An 18,051-nucleotide genomic window follows, 5' to 3' on the forward strand; every position below is an offset into this window, starting at 1 on the left:
CCCAAAGCCCATCATATCATTCTTATGCCTTTGCATCCTCATAGCTTAGCTCCCACTTACAAGTGAGAACATAAGATATTTGGTTTTCCATTCCCGAGTTACTTCACTTAGAATAATGGTCTTCGACTCCATCCAGGTTGTTGCAAATGCCATTATTTCGTTAGAGGGACAGATTTTTAAAAGACAGTTTTGTATACATTATCTATTGTATAACAGACCAACCCAAAATGCAGTGACTTAAAACGACATGCATTTATCTGGGCTCATGAGCCCACGGATCAGCTGGGCAGTTAGGCTGTCCTGGATCAGTCTTAATTGATCTCATGGGCTGGGCTCCTCTGTGTTTCTCTGGGGGGCTGGCTGTCTAGGAGATCCTCACTCGTGTCTAGTGTCTGGTTGGGGCGATGTCTCTATCATTCACTAGGCTAGCCCTGGCTCATTCATTCAGCAGCTGGCCAGCATTCTGAGAGAGAAGAGAAGCACACGGGCTTCCTGAAGCCTAGAAAGGGCACCCTGTCCTCTCCAGCTCATTCTAATGGTCAAGGCCTGCCCAGGTTCAAGTGGTGGTGTGATGGCCTCAACCTCTTGGTAAGAGGAGCTGTGAAGTCACTTGCAGAGTAGAGTGGGTAGAGAGAGGGGAATAGTTAAGGCTATTTTTGCAAATAATTTTTTCTCTTTCTTCCTCCATCTCTCCTTTTTTCCTCCCTCTCTTTCTCCCTTTCTCCATCTCTTCCTTTCGCCATCCATGAATATTTCCTCTCTTCCTTCCATGAATATTTATTGGGCACCATTTGGGGCTCATCCCTGTGTCAGGAACTACAGAGATGGAAGTAAATGGAACTTCAGTGGTCCCTGCCTCATGGAACTTACGTTCTGATGAGGCAAGACAAGTATGATCAAATAATCGCTACATGCTTGGTTGTATCCTATAGTAAATGCTATTTAAAAAATAAGTTAAATCCAGCACTATTCACAATAGGCAAGCTATAGAATCAACCTAACTGTCCATCAGTGGATATATGGATTTAAAAAAGTGATATGATATATGTATAGGTGACCATGAATAACTTTCATTGCATGTATACATTATACACACACACACACACACACACACACACGCACGCACGTATGCACAATGGAATACTATTCAGCCATAAAAAAGAATGAAATCTTGTCATCAACATCAACATGGTTAGAATTGGAAATCATTATATTAAGTGAAATAAGCCAGGCACAGAAAGACAAATGATACATGTTCTCACTCATATGTAGGAACTAAAAAAGTGGATCTCATGCAGGTAGAGGGTTGATTGGTGGTAATCAGAGGTTGGGAAGGAAAGGGGGAGAAGGGGGATAAAGAGAGATTGGTTAATGGGTACAAACACGAAGTTAGCTAGAAGGAATTAGTTCTAGTGTTCGATAGCACAGTAAGGCAACATTCTTTAACAATTATTTGTTCTATAGTTCAAAATGGCTGTGGGAGACAACCTGGAATGTTTCCAACATAAGTAAAAGGTGAATATTTGTGGTGATGATGTTACAGTTGGCCTGATTTGATCATTACACATTGTATGCATGTGTCAAAATATCACATGTATCCCAAAATATGTACAACTATTGTGTACCAATAACAAAAAGAAGTTCACAACCATTGTGGAAAACAGTTTGTTGATTCTTCAATAAGTTATGTATGGAGTTACCATATGACACAGCAATTTCATTTCTAGCTACATAACCCAAAGAATTGGAATCAGGTACTCAAAAACGTGTACCTGAAACAAATGTTTATTGCAGTCCCATTCATGACAGCCAGGAGGTGGAGAAAAACCCAAATATCCATCCACCGATGAAATGAAATGTGGTATATGCAAACAATAAAATAGTATTTAACCATAAAAAGGAATGAGGAACTGACGCATGCTACAACATGGCCGAGCCTTGTGAGAACTTTATGTGACATGAAAGAAGTCAGTTACAAAGGCCACATATTGTGTGAACCCATTTATAGGAAATGCTCAGAAGAGGCAAATCTGTGGAGACAGAAAGCAGATTGGTGGTTGCCAGGGGCTGGGATAGGGGGAGTGAGGAGTGGCTGCTAATGGGTATCCGGCTTCTTTTTGGGGTGATGAAATGTTCTGGAACTGGATGGTGGTGATAATTACACAACATTGTCAATGTGCTAAAAAGCCACTGAATTGTACATTTCAAAACGGTTAAAGTGGGGAATTTCACATTCTGTGGATTTTGTCTCTCTCTCTCTCTCACACACACACACACACACACACACACACACACACACACACGCACAGAGAAGTGCAGCGAGTTGGGGGAGCTGTGGCCAGCAGTCTGATGGGTCTGGGAGTCCGAAGGCTCCCGGAGAGTGTGATGTGGGGTCTGCTCCCAGAGCGCGTGCGCTGTGGCTCTTGGAAGGTGGGGCTCTGAGGACCGGGGTCCTGCGTGCATAGACCTGGAGCCCACCTTAAAAACGCTGCTTCAAGGACGCTTCAACAAGACCCAACCCACCCAACTGCGTGGCGCTCCCCGCCTTTGGGCGCCCTGTTGGGGTTGGGGGTGACCCCAGCAGCCCCTCATGTGCGAATCCAGGTTCTCCTCCCCTCCAGGCTGCCTCCTGCACAGCAGCACCGAGCAGCAGCCACCTCGGGGCCACGGAGCCCGAGCCGCGGGATCCGCCGCCCCGGGGCCGCAGCAGCTTCGGCTCCCTGGCGTCTGCGCCGGGGTCCTCGCGGCCGCCGCGAGCCGCTCCTTCAGTTCCGCTGTGCGGAGCGGGCGCGGGACCCCAGCAGGTGAGGGCCCAGGGCAGGTGCCTTCCCTCGCCCCGGCTCCCGCCCCAGCTCCTGGCCGGCCCAGCGCGTCCTGCTCCCGCTCTCGCCGTGCTCTCGGCACTCCATGTCCCCGGGGCGCGGCGCGGCGCAGCAGCTGGTGCCGCGGTGGGCATCTGTTCAGCCTCCTCTGTCCCCACGCGTGACCTGATCGCTGCGACAGCGGAATCCCACGGTGCAGGCCCAGAGCTGCGCCGAGAGCCGCGCGTCCAGCTCCTCCCGGGCCTGGGTTTAGGGTCCGCAGCTCTTGCCAAATTCCAGAGGCTTGAAGGGACGCGAAGTTCTTCGTGACTCTGGCTTCTCAGGCAGCGCAGAGGACTCAGAATCTCTGCTTCAGCCCCGGAACAGGCCGAGGGCACCCACCCCGGCAGGGAGAAGGGCAGCTGGTGGTCTCTGCATCGCCTATCTCGACGCAGACCCCTGTCTCTGTCCGAGATGTCCCAAAGTGGCCAGTTACTATCTGCAACACGGGTGCCTGGCACAGGCCTAATGGGAAAGGGCTCAGTGGGCATGTTAATGGCTGGATGTGTGACTGCTGCGGTGGTCGCCCCTAGGCCCAGCCCGACCTGGGCTGTTCCCGGAAACAAAAGGACACAGAAGCCATTTCTCTCTCAGCTGTGATGGAACGTGATTCATCGCCCAAGGAGTGGTGGGCTGTTCTTTCTTGTGCTCGGCTCCTCACCCAGTTCTCTCTTCCCCCAGGGGCCGGAGACCCCTCCCTTTTTAAAGAGTCCTCTCTGCAGACAGTTCTCTTGAAAAGGACTTTCTTTCTGCAGTGCCTGGTTACAGGAGGCCAGCTGAGATGCTTAGTAGTGAGACCAACTGTGCCCTGCAGACTGGCCCTGCGGCGGGGCCCTGGTGACCTCCAGGACACACCCATGGGAGCCGTGGCTTGGGGTCAAAGGGCCCTGGGGAAGGGAACACTTTGGCATTGATCGTCTGGGTGGCTCCAGTCTCTGCATCTTTCCTCTGTGTCTTTTTTTTTTTTTTTTGAGAAGGAGTCTCTCTCTGTCGCCCAGGCTGGACTGCAGTGGTGTGATCTCAACTCACTGCAAGCTCCGCCTCCCGGGTTCAAGCGATTCTCCTGCCTCAGCTTCCGAGTAGCTGGGACTACAGGTGCCCGCCACCACACCCGGCTAATTTTTTGTGTTTTTAGTAGAGACGGGGTTTCACCGTGTTAGCCAGGATGGTCTCAATCTCCTGACCTCGTGATCCACCTGCCTTGGACTCCCAAAGTACTGGGAATACAGGCCTGAGCCCCTGGGCCCCGCCTCCTCTATGTCTCTTAAACTTGAATGTGACAGAGACCTTTTGTGCTTTCTTATAAAACAAATTTTAAAGACCCCCTCAAATAAATGAGAAACTGTAAGAAATGATGGTCTTACCCTCTGAAAATGTTTTAAAATCAAGCATTATTACAGCAAAAGAGACTTTGGCTCTTTAAATGGTAATGTTTTGTATAATTCAAAGGAAAAGACAAAAATCAAAAAAACTGTCTCGTAGACTTTTTGACTCTTCAGGACTTTGTCCACCCTGAGGGCTCCACAAATCCAACTGTTAACAGCATTGTCTTTCTTCATTTGATCATCACAGCACAGATGTGAAATGGAAGGATTACCCAATTTTCAGGGTGAGGTAAACTGAGGCTAAGAGAGGGCATGAGATTTGGGAGAAGGAAGTGATGCAGATTGAACCGCAGGGGTGTCTGATACATGTTCACCCACCCGGAGGCGTGCAGACCTCTACCGCTGAATCCGAGCTACCAAATGCCGTCTTCTGCAGGGCTTGAAGTTTATTTTCAACAACTTAACATCTCTCCGTTACAGGCCATTCATCCCTTTTGTAACAGTTTTCACTTCCAATCTCTCCCTTGCTAAAATTATCCTCCTGCACTTCAAGGAAGAGGAGTAAGAAGGAGATTAACATTGATTTTACTCTGCAAGGCACCTTATATCCACTATTTTGTTGGCTCCTCGCTAGAGCATTTAGAAGCTAGTGTTGTTCCCATTTTAGAGTTGAGAAAGGCAATACTCAAGAGGTGAGATAACCAATACTCAAGAGGTGAGATAACCAATACTCAAGAGGTGAGATAACCAGCCCAAGTTCACATAGCCTGTAAATGGTAGAGCCAGGATTCACATCTGGAGAGGGTGATCTGACCCCAAAGGCCCTTCTTTTCCATAGCATCATGTTGGAAGATGTAAGGATCTGCCAGGGACTCCCTGGGGGCAGAAACCTGGAGAAACAGCTTATCCAAAGCATTTCTTTAGCTGACTTCCCTTTTTTTCTCTCCCTGTTGTATGAAAAATTCATACTTGCCATTAAGAGGCAACGAGAAGGGAGCTTTGGGCAGTCATCAATTCAAGAAACAGGATTAGCATGCTAGATCCATGAAGCACAGAGGGAAGGAAATGTAACTTAGGACCTCAAAGAAGGTCACTGGTGATTATGTACAGTGGAGACACATGTAATGGTATATTCTAGCCCACAAATAAAATGGCCAAAGGACTTCAGAGGAAAGAAATCAGCCTGAAGCCCAGGAGCAAGGGATAACCAGTTTCTCTCTCCTGCAGTCTGGCCCCCAGGTTCGACTGTGTTTTTGTCTTGCCCTTCTCAGAGGAACGTCCATCTTGGTCTCCACTCTGTTTCTCCATCCAGAAATGCTAGTCATGTGGTCATCATAGGATGCACCAAGTACATATTTGAATTATGTAGTTAAATAACAATATTGATCACAAGCATAATCATATATATTCACATGGCATTTACTTTTAACATTCTTTCACGTGCAAGACGTCACTGAGTCTCCACAGCAGACTACTAAGATCCTGAGGATAAGGCTTATTTTCTTTCTCTTGTTGCCAAAGCAACTAAGCCTCAGTGGGGCTGGGGAAATGAAATGCTGCCTTTGACATGGAATGAAGCAACGCCCCATGCCAGCAAGCCTATCAGATTCTCCAGGACCCACTCCAACCCCCATCAGGCCTCCTCCCAACCTCACACTGGCAGTCCCTAGAATGCTTTCCTGTGCCTAATACCATTTCACTTTCCCAGTATCCCTATGTGCTACATAGTTTTTCAAAATTGCCTGTCAATTTCGTGAATACAGAAGACTAACATCCCAGGAGGCAATGACTTGCTTGAGGCCCCATAGTGGAACCAGGGCTTGAACCCTTGCCTACTGATATGAAGTCTTAGGTCTTTTTGCTACGACACAGGTGCCTCTGTATCTGCAGTTGGTTTTGATGACATGTGCGTGTGTGTATGTGTGCGTGCACACACACGTGTGCATGTTGATGAGGGAAGGAAGAATGATAGAAGGGGCTACCTTTTGGATAATGCTAAAAACGAACCCTGTCTACTTGGTATCTGGGCCTTTACTGTGTTGGACATTAGAACTATTCAAAAGAAGTTCAAATCACTTGGGAGTCAACATCTCAAAATACAACTGCCCCTCAAAGCGTGGCTTATTTAGAAAGGGTGCACAGGGAGGGCTTTGGCTCTGGAATGGAATGACAGGAAAGAGCTCCTGGGGTGTTCATTGTCCCAGTCTTGATGGCTGGGCTGAGATTATGGCTTGGGGGATGAGAGTCCATTTATCTGGTTCGTTCCCACAGTCTAATTGGAAAAGTGGAATTACCACTTAAGACTGATGGTAACAGAACGTCTTTAAGCGATGAAGCTAAAATGAGCTGTGAAGTTACATCCAGGAGCCGACCACTTTTGACTGCAGCAAGAGGTTTTATTTGAAATTAGAAAATGAAAATTACCGATCAATGCAGTAAGAATAGAATGAATCGTGTTTCAATTGCACTACAGGAAAATGTAACTCAGAATCAAGATGTCCTATTTACCTTCTTTCCAATTCCAGCTCCTTACACATAATGGCAACATATATAAATAGATAGTGCATTGGTGAGCAGCAGACACAAGCCTCAGCATCTCTGACCTTCAGACCAACCCAGTGGCAGTAAAATGAGCTCTGGGGAAGTTGGACAGAAAGAGGGAACCTCTGTGGGCTTCATCCTAAGGGATAAAGTGTAAGCCCTGCCCTGTGGTCCTTCTGTCAACTTAGAATGCTGTGGGTTTGTGCTTTTTTTTAATTGAAAAAGTCAGGGCACGATTTCAATGAACAACACTGAGGGCAATGAGAAAGATTTGTTTTCACAATTGCTAAAACAAGTAGTCATTGTGATGAAAGAAATCATTCCAAACAGAAAACTGGCATTGTGGAAGGCATCGGAAGAAGGAATTTATATTATAATTTTTAAAATTAGTATTATTGGTGTTGTCAACAGACTGATCGCTTTTATTCCTTGGGCAATTAATATGGCCTGCGTAATTTTCAAACATGATCTATTCATTCATTCAAGAGCTACGTTCTGAGTGTCTAGTATGCACCACGTGCTGCGGATACAGTAGTGAACAAAGATAAAAATTTCTGCTTTCATGGAGCTTTTATTTTACTGGAAGACATGCAAAATAAGAATGATGAGTGCTGCAGAAAAAATAAATCGGGGAAGGGAGAGAGGGTGTGCTGGGGAGTGGTCAAACATAGTTTGCATTTTTACACAGCATCATCGGGCAGGTAGGAGATGAGCAATTGAGGAGATGAGGGAGTGAGACGTGGATAGCTGAGGAAGAGCAGAGGGAACAGAAAGTGCAAAGAGCCAGAGGTGGACACTTGCTTATTGTGTCCAGAGAACAGGAGGGCGATCACATATGCTTGTGCAGTCTTCAGAAGTCCACTGGGAGATCATGTCACAGAAGAGAGGGCTCAGGCTCAGGGCAAAGTTGCACAACTTCACCAAGCGTCTGTGTCATTAACCACTGTGCTCATCTGTTTCCACCATCCCAGGGATCTTTTTGGTGATGTGAAAACCACCTGGCTCAATGTGAAGATATTGGAGCCTTCCTTAGGAAAGGTTTGAAAATGAAGAGTTGAAGACTGTTATTTTGCTTCCTGAAAATCTCTCATCTATTCATTTGTCTGTATCTTCAGACCATCCGCCCTGGTTCAAGCTGCCTGTCTCTCTCATGGATCCCTGAAAGAGCTGTTGTTTGTTCTCCTTGTGTCCACTCCACTTTGCTCCAAGCCATTCCCCACATAGGCCAGAATGATCTTACAGAAATACAAATCTGATTATATCATCATGCCCCAACTTAAAATCCTTCAACAGCTTCCCATGGCTCTTACAATTGAGTCCTGAATCCATCATGGGAGCAACGCCATCCTGTCAGGTCTGTTCCTGTCCTTGTTTCTAGCCTCCTAACTCTTTTTCTACAGCCTGTACCCCAGCCCCACCTGCTCCTCAGACACACCATGTGGCTTCCTGTCTCATGTCCTTCATGGGTGTGCACTTGTTTCCATCTGGTATAGTCCCTTATCTTCTGCCTGTTAAACCTGTCTCTATATTCATCAAAGCTCAGTTCAAATGCTACTCCTTGCCTTCCCTGTGCTCCAGCCTCTGACTCTCTCAAGTCCTGGCTAGATCCCTGATTTGATGTCGTGGTCCCCAGCATTTTCTGCACTGTTCTGTCATGACACTTGTTACATTTACATTTCTGATCATTGGTTTACTGCTGTAACCCAGCATCTACAAAAGTATCTAGATGCCCAACAAGTACAAATAAACACATGCCTCCCTGCCAGACTCTAATGTCCATGAAAGCAGGGATCACTTGTTTTACTCACATAATTCCTCTTGTGTTTAGCTCAGTGCCTGGCACCCAGAATGTACTCCATAATGACTTCTTGAAGGAATGACTGCAGTTTGCAAAATATGAGCCTCCAGTGTTTTTCTCTGATCCTTTCTGGGGGAAGCTCCTTACAGATGCATTAATAGATGAATCCCATCTACAATCTTCATCTTGTTTTACCTATGAGCTCATCCAGCTGTGTCCCCAACCTGCCACCCAGAGGGGCTTGCTGTGTTTCTTTGTTTGTCTTGCTTCTGTGGAGTCTCAGAAGCAATCTTTTGGCTCACTTCTAAACATTCTGTGAGTCTGTTCAGTATGCAGACTCCAGGCTTTTTGATTTTGCTTCCCTTTCCTCCCTCTGCCTGATTTCCTCAAGAACATATTTTCTTCTTTAGTGTTGACTATATTTTTATACATTGCCCCAAATTCATTGTGAATTAGTGTAGAAACGGAATAAATAAAAACTTGAGTTTCCAGCCATACCCAGAATTGGATAGATGAGGGTGTATGTTGGGTGCCAGGAAGGATCCAAGCCAAAGCCCCGCTTACTCCACCATGGCTCATGATCCTGAGCCAGGGACTCTCTTCAGATCTTCACTCTATCTGCCCAGTTACTTTGCCTCATCTTTCTGGAAGGTATCTTTCTGGATTTAGGAACTATTATGAATCCAGCCAGGTCACATTACCATGTCAAAGTCTTGCCAAAAGATTTTACCCAGAGCCTGGGCTCAGCTCACTGTGACCTGTCTTTCCTGTACATACTCAACAGTTGCTGAGATCTTTCAGAAAATTGGCTAGCCTTGAAAGCTGTGCTTTTGTTTCCCATGTCTCTTCATTAGGGCTTCATGTTCTGGTTTCATTTCCTGAATTAGATCTTCTGGGACCCATGAATGTCTGGGTTATCTTGGGGTGGCTGTGTTGATGTGTTTTCCTGCATTCCCACAGTCTCTCAGAAGCTCCTCAGCTCAGGGCATGTTCTTCTTTCTCTTTAAAGTACATCCCCTTTAAAAAGCATATAGTTGGGTCTTAATGTTTTTAGTCCAGTCTGAAAAATCTCTGCCTTTTAATTAAAATATTTAGTCCACTTATATTTAATGCAATTATTGTTGTGGTTGAGTTAAAGTCTACTTTACCATTTTGCTATTCATTTTTCACTTTTCTTATTTAATTTTTGTTCTTTCCTTCTCTTTTTTACTTTTTCTAAAAAATAAGTATTTTTTAGTATTTGATTTTATCTGCTACAGTGGTTCTTTAGCTATATCTCTGTGTTATTTTTCACACTTATCTTAGCCAAAAGGCCACAAAAGGATCCTGTGTGTTATTTTTCTTAAAGAGGTGCTCTGGGGATTACAATATGGTGTTTAACTTATCACAATCTATCACGAATTAAGATTATACCACTTTACATATACAGAAAGAACTTTATAACACTAAATCTGAATTTATCCTTTCTGTAGTTTGTATTACTGTTATCATACATTGTACTTCCATATGTTATAAATTATACAATTTATAACATATTGTTATTAATTTTGTTTTAAATAATCAATTATCTTTTAAGGAAATTAAGAAACAAAAAACCCATCTTTTAAATGTATCCATGTATTTGCCATTTTTGAAGTTCTTCATTACTTTGTATATATTCAAGCCTCCATTTGGGATAATTTTTCTTTAACATAAAGAATTTCCTTTAACATTTCTTAGAGGGTAAGTCTGCTAGTGATGGATTATCTCAGCTTGTGTTTATCTAAAAATGTCTTTATTTTGAAAAATATTTTTGCTGGATATAGAATTATGAATAGACAGCTCCCTCCTTCCCCAGCATTTTGAAGATGTTGTTTTATTGTGTTCTGGTCTGCATTATTTCTAATGAGAAGAGTAGTCATTCTTACCATTGTTCTTCTGTGAGTAATAGCTTTTTTTAATTGCCTCTAGCTGAGTTTAATATTTTATTTTTATCTTCCATTTTTAGCAATTTGACCATGATGTCCCTGGAAGTGTGTTTATTTTTGTTGGTTTTTTTTTTTGGTTTATCTTGCTTGGGCTTTGCCAAATTTCTTGCAATATAAGTTAATCTCATCAAATTTAGAAAATTTGGACCATTATATTATCAAATATTTTTTCTATCTTAATCTCTCTTCTCTTTTAGGGACTGCATATATTTGGGATTATACATATATTAGATCAGTTGATATTGTTTCACAGGTCACTTAGGCTCTTTATATTTTTTCCCACCCCCTTTCTCTATGCATTATTTTGAATAGTGTCTATTGCCCTATCTTTAATTGTACTGATTCTTTGCAATGTTTAATTTGCTGGTATTCCGACACATCCAGTGAATTTTTCTTTTCAGGTTTATTTTACATTTCAGTTCAAGAATTTTCCATTTAGTCATCTTAAAAAGTCTATATTTTTCTACAGAGATTTTCTATTTCTTTCCTCATTATATCTAATGTCTCATTTAGATACTTAAACATTTTTATGTTTCTTATTATTTTCCCCTGGTTCTAATATCTTCATTATATACGTGTCCACGTTTATTGACATTTTTCTTCTTGATTATTGGTTATATTTTTCTGCTCCTTCTCATGTTCAGTAACTTTTGATTCTATGTTGGATATTGTGGATGTTATATTGATGAGGGTCTTGGTTTTGTTGTCTTCCTTTAAAAATTGTTGGGTTTTGTTTTGACTGGTAGTTAATTTATTGGTGGATCAGCTTGATCCTTTTAAGGCTTGTTTTGAAGCTTTGTTATTTGTGGGTCTAGTGGAGACTTTACTTAAGGGCTAGTATGACCCTAATTCTAAGGTTCGGCCTTTCTGGAGATTCAGCTGAACACCTGGAGAGTCTATTGAGGTCTTTGTCCCTAGTCTGTTCAGAATGGCACCAGCTACTAGCACTGTATAATTTTCAAAATCTCTATTCACCTTATAGCTTCCCAGTAGTTGTTACCTGCTAGGCCAAAATGAAGTCTTTTCATGCACTTGCACAGCTTAGTATATGGCCAGAGACTTAAAAGAATCCCTATGGAGATTTTGAATTTCCCTTTCTGTTCATCTCCTTCTTCTCTGGCACCCCACTGTGTAAATTCCAGTGCCCCTCAACAGTCCCAAATTCTAATCTCTGTCTTCTCAGTCCAGTAACACCACCATGTTTCCTTGGGCTCCACCTCTTTATACTGCAGAGCATAAAACACCTTCAAGCAGAAAGCCAGAGCAATTGTAGCACTTACTTCACACATTTACTTTCTCTGAGGGATCATAATCCTATGATGACTCTTGTGCAATATCTGAAAACATTTGCTTCAGATATTGCCCAGTTTTACAGTTGTTTTCAACAGTAGAAATAATCTAGTACTAGTTATTCCATCATGACTAGAACCGGAAGTTTTGTCATATCCTCTGTTAATTGTGCCTGAATGTTGTAAACCACCTTAAAACCCAGTTTTCTTTTTTTCCTAAGTAACTGGTGATTATTTACAAGCAGTAAATAAATTGGTCAATACCCTTTTCTTGGTCACTGCTTAGGCAGAGGATGGAGGAATGAAATGGGATAAGATAAACTCTTAGGTAGGTCTATGATAGGTACTATGAAATATTCCATGATGGAAATTGTTAGCAGGAGTGGGTTATGAGTGTTTATATGGGTTATTAGTGTTAGTGCCTGTTCTCCACTCTTGATATTTCCTTCAGAGTGGAGAGACACTTGTTAGAGGAATACTCTTGGTCACCTGCCTTACCCCAACTCTTCTCAAGTGGGTAGATAGAGTTACTTGATTGGTAAATTTGAGAGTAGAAATGAGCATGTTCAGCTGGAGCCCTTTCTCCTGCTCTGCCCTTGGAGATGCAGCTACCTGGTTTACTCTTCCATGACTTAATTTGTACGATAATATCTGAGAAGAAAGCAGGAGCTCAATAAATGGTAGAATCAGAAGTTATTATTATTACTATTATTATTATTATTCCTTTTTTTCTCATTTCCATTTCCTTTTTCATTTTAAGGGGCCTCTAGAAAACAAAACTTGAGCGATCATCTTAGGTCTGCCCTACCTTGTTTGTGTATGTAATGGGGAAATGATTTCCATGTAAGAGAATTCAAATGGGAAAAGAGCGGCACTCATGAAATCCCTTGGCTCACCCAGAAAACCCTGAAGGTAAACCTGGTCCATTTTGCAATGGCTTCTCTCTGGAGACATTCAGAGTCATTGGGATTGTTCATTCATAGAGTGCAGAGACTCTAAGATGGCAGGAACCACTGCTACTATCCCCTGATGGCATGGATGCCTTATGGAACTTTTCCCCGGGAACATATACGTTCCTAATCTTGTGTTACTGGAGTTATTAATGTAACTGTGATATTTTATGAGTGCACGCATGCAATCTAGGAAGCAAAGAGTGTTTGAAGTATGCTGGGAAGTGAAGGAAGTCAGGCTAAGTTGGGAAAAACAACCCTGTAGATTAATTATAGAGTGCCAGGACTGGTACAGTCTCAGAATTCGTTGCTCTAGATAGATAATTCTTATCCTTTTGTTTGTCTCCCACACATTCATAGAATTCTGGCAAAGAACCAAAGGGGATACAGTATGGAGGTTACAAGCATCAACTCTGGCGCTGGATTATCTGGGTTAGGCCCCTAGTTTCATCCCTTATTGCCTACATGGCCTTGGGGAAATCCTTTAACCTCTCTGTGCCTCAGTTTATTCATCTGTGAAACAGTAGCAAGCTACCCATAAGGTTGTTGGAAAAATAAAATAAACTCAATGATATAAGATGAAATGAGATAATATGCCATAATTTTAATATTGTGAGTTAGGTTAGCTAACATTTATAAGTGTTCTTATAGACAAGACCCTATCCTAAAAACTTAGCATGTAATAATTCATTAACCTTCACACATAGAATCCTATGAGATAGGTCGCTATTATTATCCCCATTCTACAGATGAGGAAACAGAGTTTTCTAGTTAGTGCTGGAGCTGGAACTCCAGGTCTATCTGCCTCTAGAGAGGATCACGCGGTGAACAAGATACACTGTTGTTTTGTCATTCACAGCTTTCTCAATCATGCCCAGGGGCCTGGAGTTAGGAGGTGTGCTCCACCTGTGTGTAGACTGGGTTTGATATACACCCCACCCCCCATCATGCTCTCTGAGGCCCTTGCCCTGCTCTCTGGACCTTCCTGCTTCCCACTCTCCAAGACTAAGCTTTCTTCAGCAGAAATGAGGAAACAGTGGCCCTGGTTGGGGAAGTGTTTTCTTTAAGCTCACACATGACACTGGTGTTGGAGACAGTCTTGGGACCAGGTCTCCAGCGTTCTAGCCCACTATTCCTTTGGACTTCCGGGGGGAAAAGTTTTATGGCAGCTTCTGGGCAGGCAGCAGCACATGAGACAGAAGATGACAAGGAGGAGGTGGAGCCTTGCGGATGTCACTGACGCCACCATGACTCAGTGATGGTGACCAGGGTTACTAGAGGTGACAGGACAGCTGCCTGGGTCACTGCTGGGCAGCTAGGAAAAAGGAGCAGGAGAAGGGAGAAGGTAGCTTGTGGAAGGGCCACCAGGAGAGCCCAGCCACCGGGACATTAGAGGAAGTGGTCTGCATTGGTCCCGGAGCTCAACTCAGAGAGCACTGTTCGTGGAATGAGAGCCAGCACCTGTTAGTACAGTGCCTGGCTTGCTTCTATGGAGCCCTCACTCACATCGTCTGATTTTGATTCTTCTATAAGTCTGGGAAATAGGCACAGCAGATGTTGCTGTAATTGTTTCCCCTTAAAGATATAGAAAATAACAGCCACAAACTCAAAGCTGGGTGCTGTATGCACTGCTTTATCTGTGCCATTTCAGTCCTCACAATGGCTCAACACAGAGGGACTGTTTTCCTCCTTATTTGATCAATAAAATGAGGATCAGAGTCTGAGCAAGTTGCCTGAGGTCACAGAGCTAGCAAGCAGCAGACCTGTGAGGTGCCCAGGCAGGCTGGCTCCAGAGATTCCTCTATGAACCACTGTCCCCCACCACCTTCTGGGCTGAATGTCTCACCTAGGGGGACATCATTCATCACTGGAAGTGCTGGAACTCCCATCCAGATCTCCTGCTTCCAAATCCTATCTTCTTCTCCCTACTTCATGGACTTCCCACAATCAACCTGGTCGTATTATGTAATGTATCTTTTGGGGAGAAGGGTCCCATTTTGAAGAAATGTCAGAAATAATGCCAATATCGTATTTCACAAGTTCCGAGGCAATAATGAAATCTTAAGGAGGGTTGCAATCTTCATTCCAGGAAGAAAAAAAGAAAAGATGAGTATAAAGGACTATTGATGTTTTTCTCTCTGTTCATCCCAGTGAGTATCCTAGATTTGTATGATATATTTAAAACATCATTTTTAACTTCTCATGCAAATACAGTGCATGTGTGTGTTTCATGTAAATATTTGTGGATTTTGACTTGCCTGTGTTACTAGTGGTGCTCTTGATGTGTGGACTTAGGAGCCTGGAAAGATCAGGGTGCCCAGGACTTTTGCAGAACCCCAAAATGATCATCACTCCACCTCTACTATGTCAGCTCTTTTCTTCCCATTCCTTACCTAGACCAGAAAGAACACATCGTTTCTCTCTGCACACACATACATAAAAACTGAGGAAGATATTCAGGTGAGGAATCATCACTGTCTTATCCAATGATTCTCAGTGTTGGTCCCCTTGTCTGTTTCGTCTGCACTGGAAGCTCCATGTTTAACTCGCCCACGTCGAGCACAGTGCTTGGCACGCGGTAGGATCTCAGCCTACGTCTGCCGGACCGACCCTCGGAACAGCCGGCCTCACGCGTCTCTGATGTGTGGTCAGAACCACCCGTTTCCTTCTCACTGAGCAGATCCTTTTCCCCAGCCATGCCTAATTTAACTTCTGCATGCAAGGTGTGATGGTGGGTTTTAAGTGTCAACACGGCTAAGCCAGCTACTTAACCAAACATGAATCTAGGTGTTGCTGGGGAAGTATTTCGTAGATGTGGTTAACATGTAAATTCAGTGACTTTAATGAAAAGGGATTATTCTGGATAATGTGGGTGGTCCTCATCCAATCAGTTGGATGGCCTTCCGAGGCAGAACTGAAGTTTCTAGAAGAGGCAGAAATTCTGCTTCAACTGCAGCATCCACTTCTGAATCTCCAGCCTGCTGGCCTGCCCTGTGGATTCTGGACATGATAGCCCCCATAATCCTGTAAGTCAACTCCTTAAAATAGTCTCTTAACACACATATTCTATTAGTTCTGTCTCTCTGCAGAACTCAGATTGATACACTAGGGCACAACAGCCATTACACCGTTCCTTTAAGCCTTCTCTTCTCCCTCCAACCCAGCTGGTTTGCTTTCTGGATGTTATGCTTGGGCTTCCTGTCCCACCAAGCAAATAAAAAACTTTCTTTTTTTTTTCTGGTTTCTGCCCCTCTCTCTGTGACAGCCAGTCATGCAGAGCTCCGTGTTGAGACTGACCTCTTCCACTTTCATCCCGGGGAAATTCTCTAGGGAGAAACCCCCTGAATCAGCAGGTGCCATGAGATTTGGCCATCTGAGAATCTGGTCACTGCTTTGAACATTGAAAAAAAGATGTCTTAGAGTAACCAGGCCATTCTCACACCTGCCCTCGGTGGCGTCAATATATTTCTCGTTAATTTACAAGCGGGAATGTGCACATGGCCTTGTGCGTGGATACATTTGATGAAGAATACGACAGCCTGAGCCTTGGGTTTGTTTGTTTTCCATCTCCTGGAAACTTGAAAGAAGGAAGTGTTATATACACACGGATAGGTATTTCACCTCCGAAGAATCCCAGGCGTGGAGTTTGAAGAGTCACATCTCATTCAACATTCTTTCCCCAAGTTCAGTGATCAGACAAATAGACATATGGAAGTTGCTAAAGTTAGGTACCGCAGATAGGGGAAAGATGTTCACATGGCACCGCGTTCTTCAGCCCTCTCTCAGCACAGAATACCATCCTGTTAAAAACGGTCTATTTTTATGGAACTCTTTTGCTTATATTGAGATATAAAATTATTAGTCTGAGGTTGGCTCACATCATCAGAGCTTCAGATTCTTGGCAGAGTTGTCTGCAGTCTGTTCCAGTCACTCATTGCCAGGGACAGAGCCCGCACAGGAGCAAAAATAGGTCTTCCTGCTGAAACCTGCTGAGCTACCAGGAAAGCGATGTGCGAGAAGAATTTAATATCCTGGCCTTAAGAAAGTTTCTGTGTTCTCCTCAGACAGACTTGCCCTTGGTAGGTGACTGATAATATGAAATTATAGAGTTTCAGTGAGGATCGGGAAGTAGCAAAAGGAGACTTGGCAGCCAGTGGCCCTGTTATAGGAGAGTTTTTGCATATAAATTACATATGCATATGACATTTTAGCTCCAACTTTACATGTGTTTTGGAGGCTGGATGCAGTCCTGTCCCTGCCTGTCTGTTTGCTTTTCCCATTGCAGCATCAATATTAATCCTGCTGTTTTTAGTTCACTTTGAAGAAAAGCGTGGGTTTTCTTTTCTTTATCTGAAACCACAAGAGGGACACTGTATTTTTTAGTGCTGTATCAATGTCCTGTATTATTATTGTTATTATTATCATCTTTTGGTGAACCTTGCACCTTCTGTGCAGAAAAGCATCCCATCTCCCATTTTGTCTAAACATTTCCAAGGGGCACCCTGCTCCCATGACCTCCCTTTGAGCATGCTTCAGAGCAGTGAAGCTTTGGGTAAATGTCCTTCAAGATATGGTCCTATAATCAATTATTTTTTTCTTCTTAAAAATTATAGAGCCTTCATATGAGGGAAAGATGTGACATGAGAACAAAGTGTTTGGAAGCATCCGGGAGCTGTGGCAGGTGATTTGGAAGTAACTCGGACAGTCCTCAGTAGGACAGCCTGCAGCCCTCACAGGGTCATGGCGTCCAAGAGCTAAAAGGACCTTGGGAGCGTGTGTTAGAACCCTTCACTTCACTGGTGGAGGAGGGAGGGCTGTAAATGGAAACTGGCTTGCTGGAGGTTGAACTGGGACTAGAACTCAAGTCACCGAAATTCTTCTCTAAGATTGCTTTTGCAGGCCCCACTGGGGGTCTGTGGGCCAAATCTGACCTGCTACCTGTTTTTGCATGGTCTCAAGCTAAGAATCACTCTTTTACCTTTTTAGATGGTTGAAAAAAAAAATCAGAAGACCTATGAAAATTATATGGGATTCAAATTTCAGTGTCCATAAAAAATGTTTTATGGGTGCACAGCCACGGCCATTCGTTTATTGTTATCATCTGTTATTGTTATCATTGTTATGTTATTATTATTTTGTGCCACAATGGCAGAGTTGATCAGTTGTGAGCATGAATGTATGGCCTGTGAAGTTGAAAACACTTTATAGAAAAATGTGCTGACCGCTGCGCTACCACACTCCAATTCTTCATTATCCAGATGGGCTGACACGGCTATCACTTTCTTCTTATTCAGTCAAATCTACCCATTCATTGCTAGGT

The sequence above is a fragment of the Pongo pygmaeus genome, chromosome 15 (genome assembly GCF_028885625.2).
Source record: "Pongo pygmaeus isolate AG05252 chromosome 15, NHGRI_mPonPyg2-v2.0_pri, whole genome shotgun sequence".
In the NCBI taxonomy this organism is placed as follows: Eukaryota; Metazoa; Chordata; class Mammalia; order Primates; family Hominidae; genus Pongo; species Pongo pygmaeus.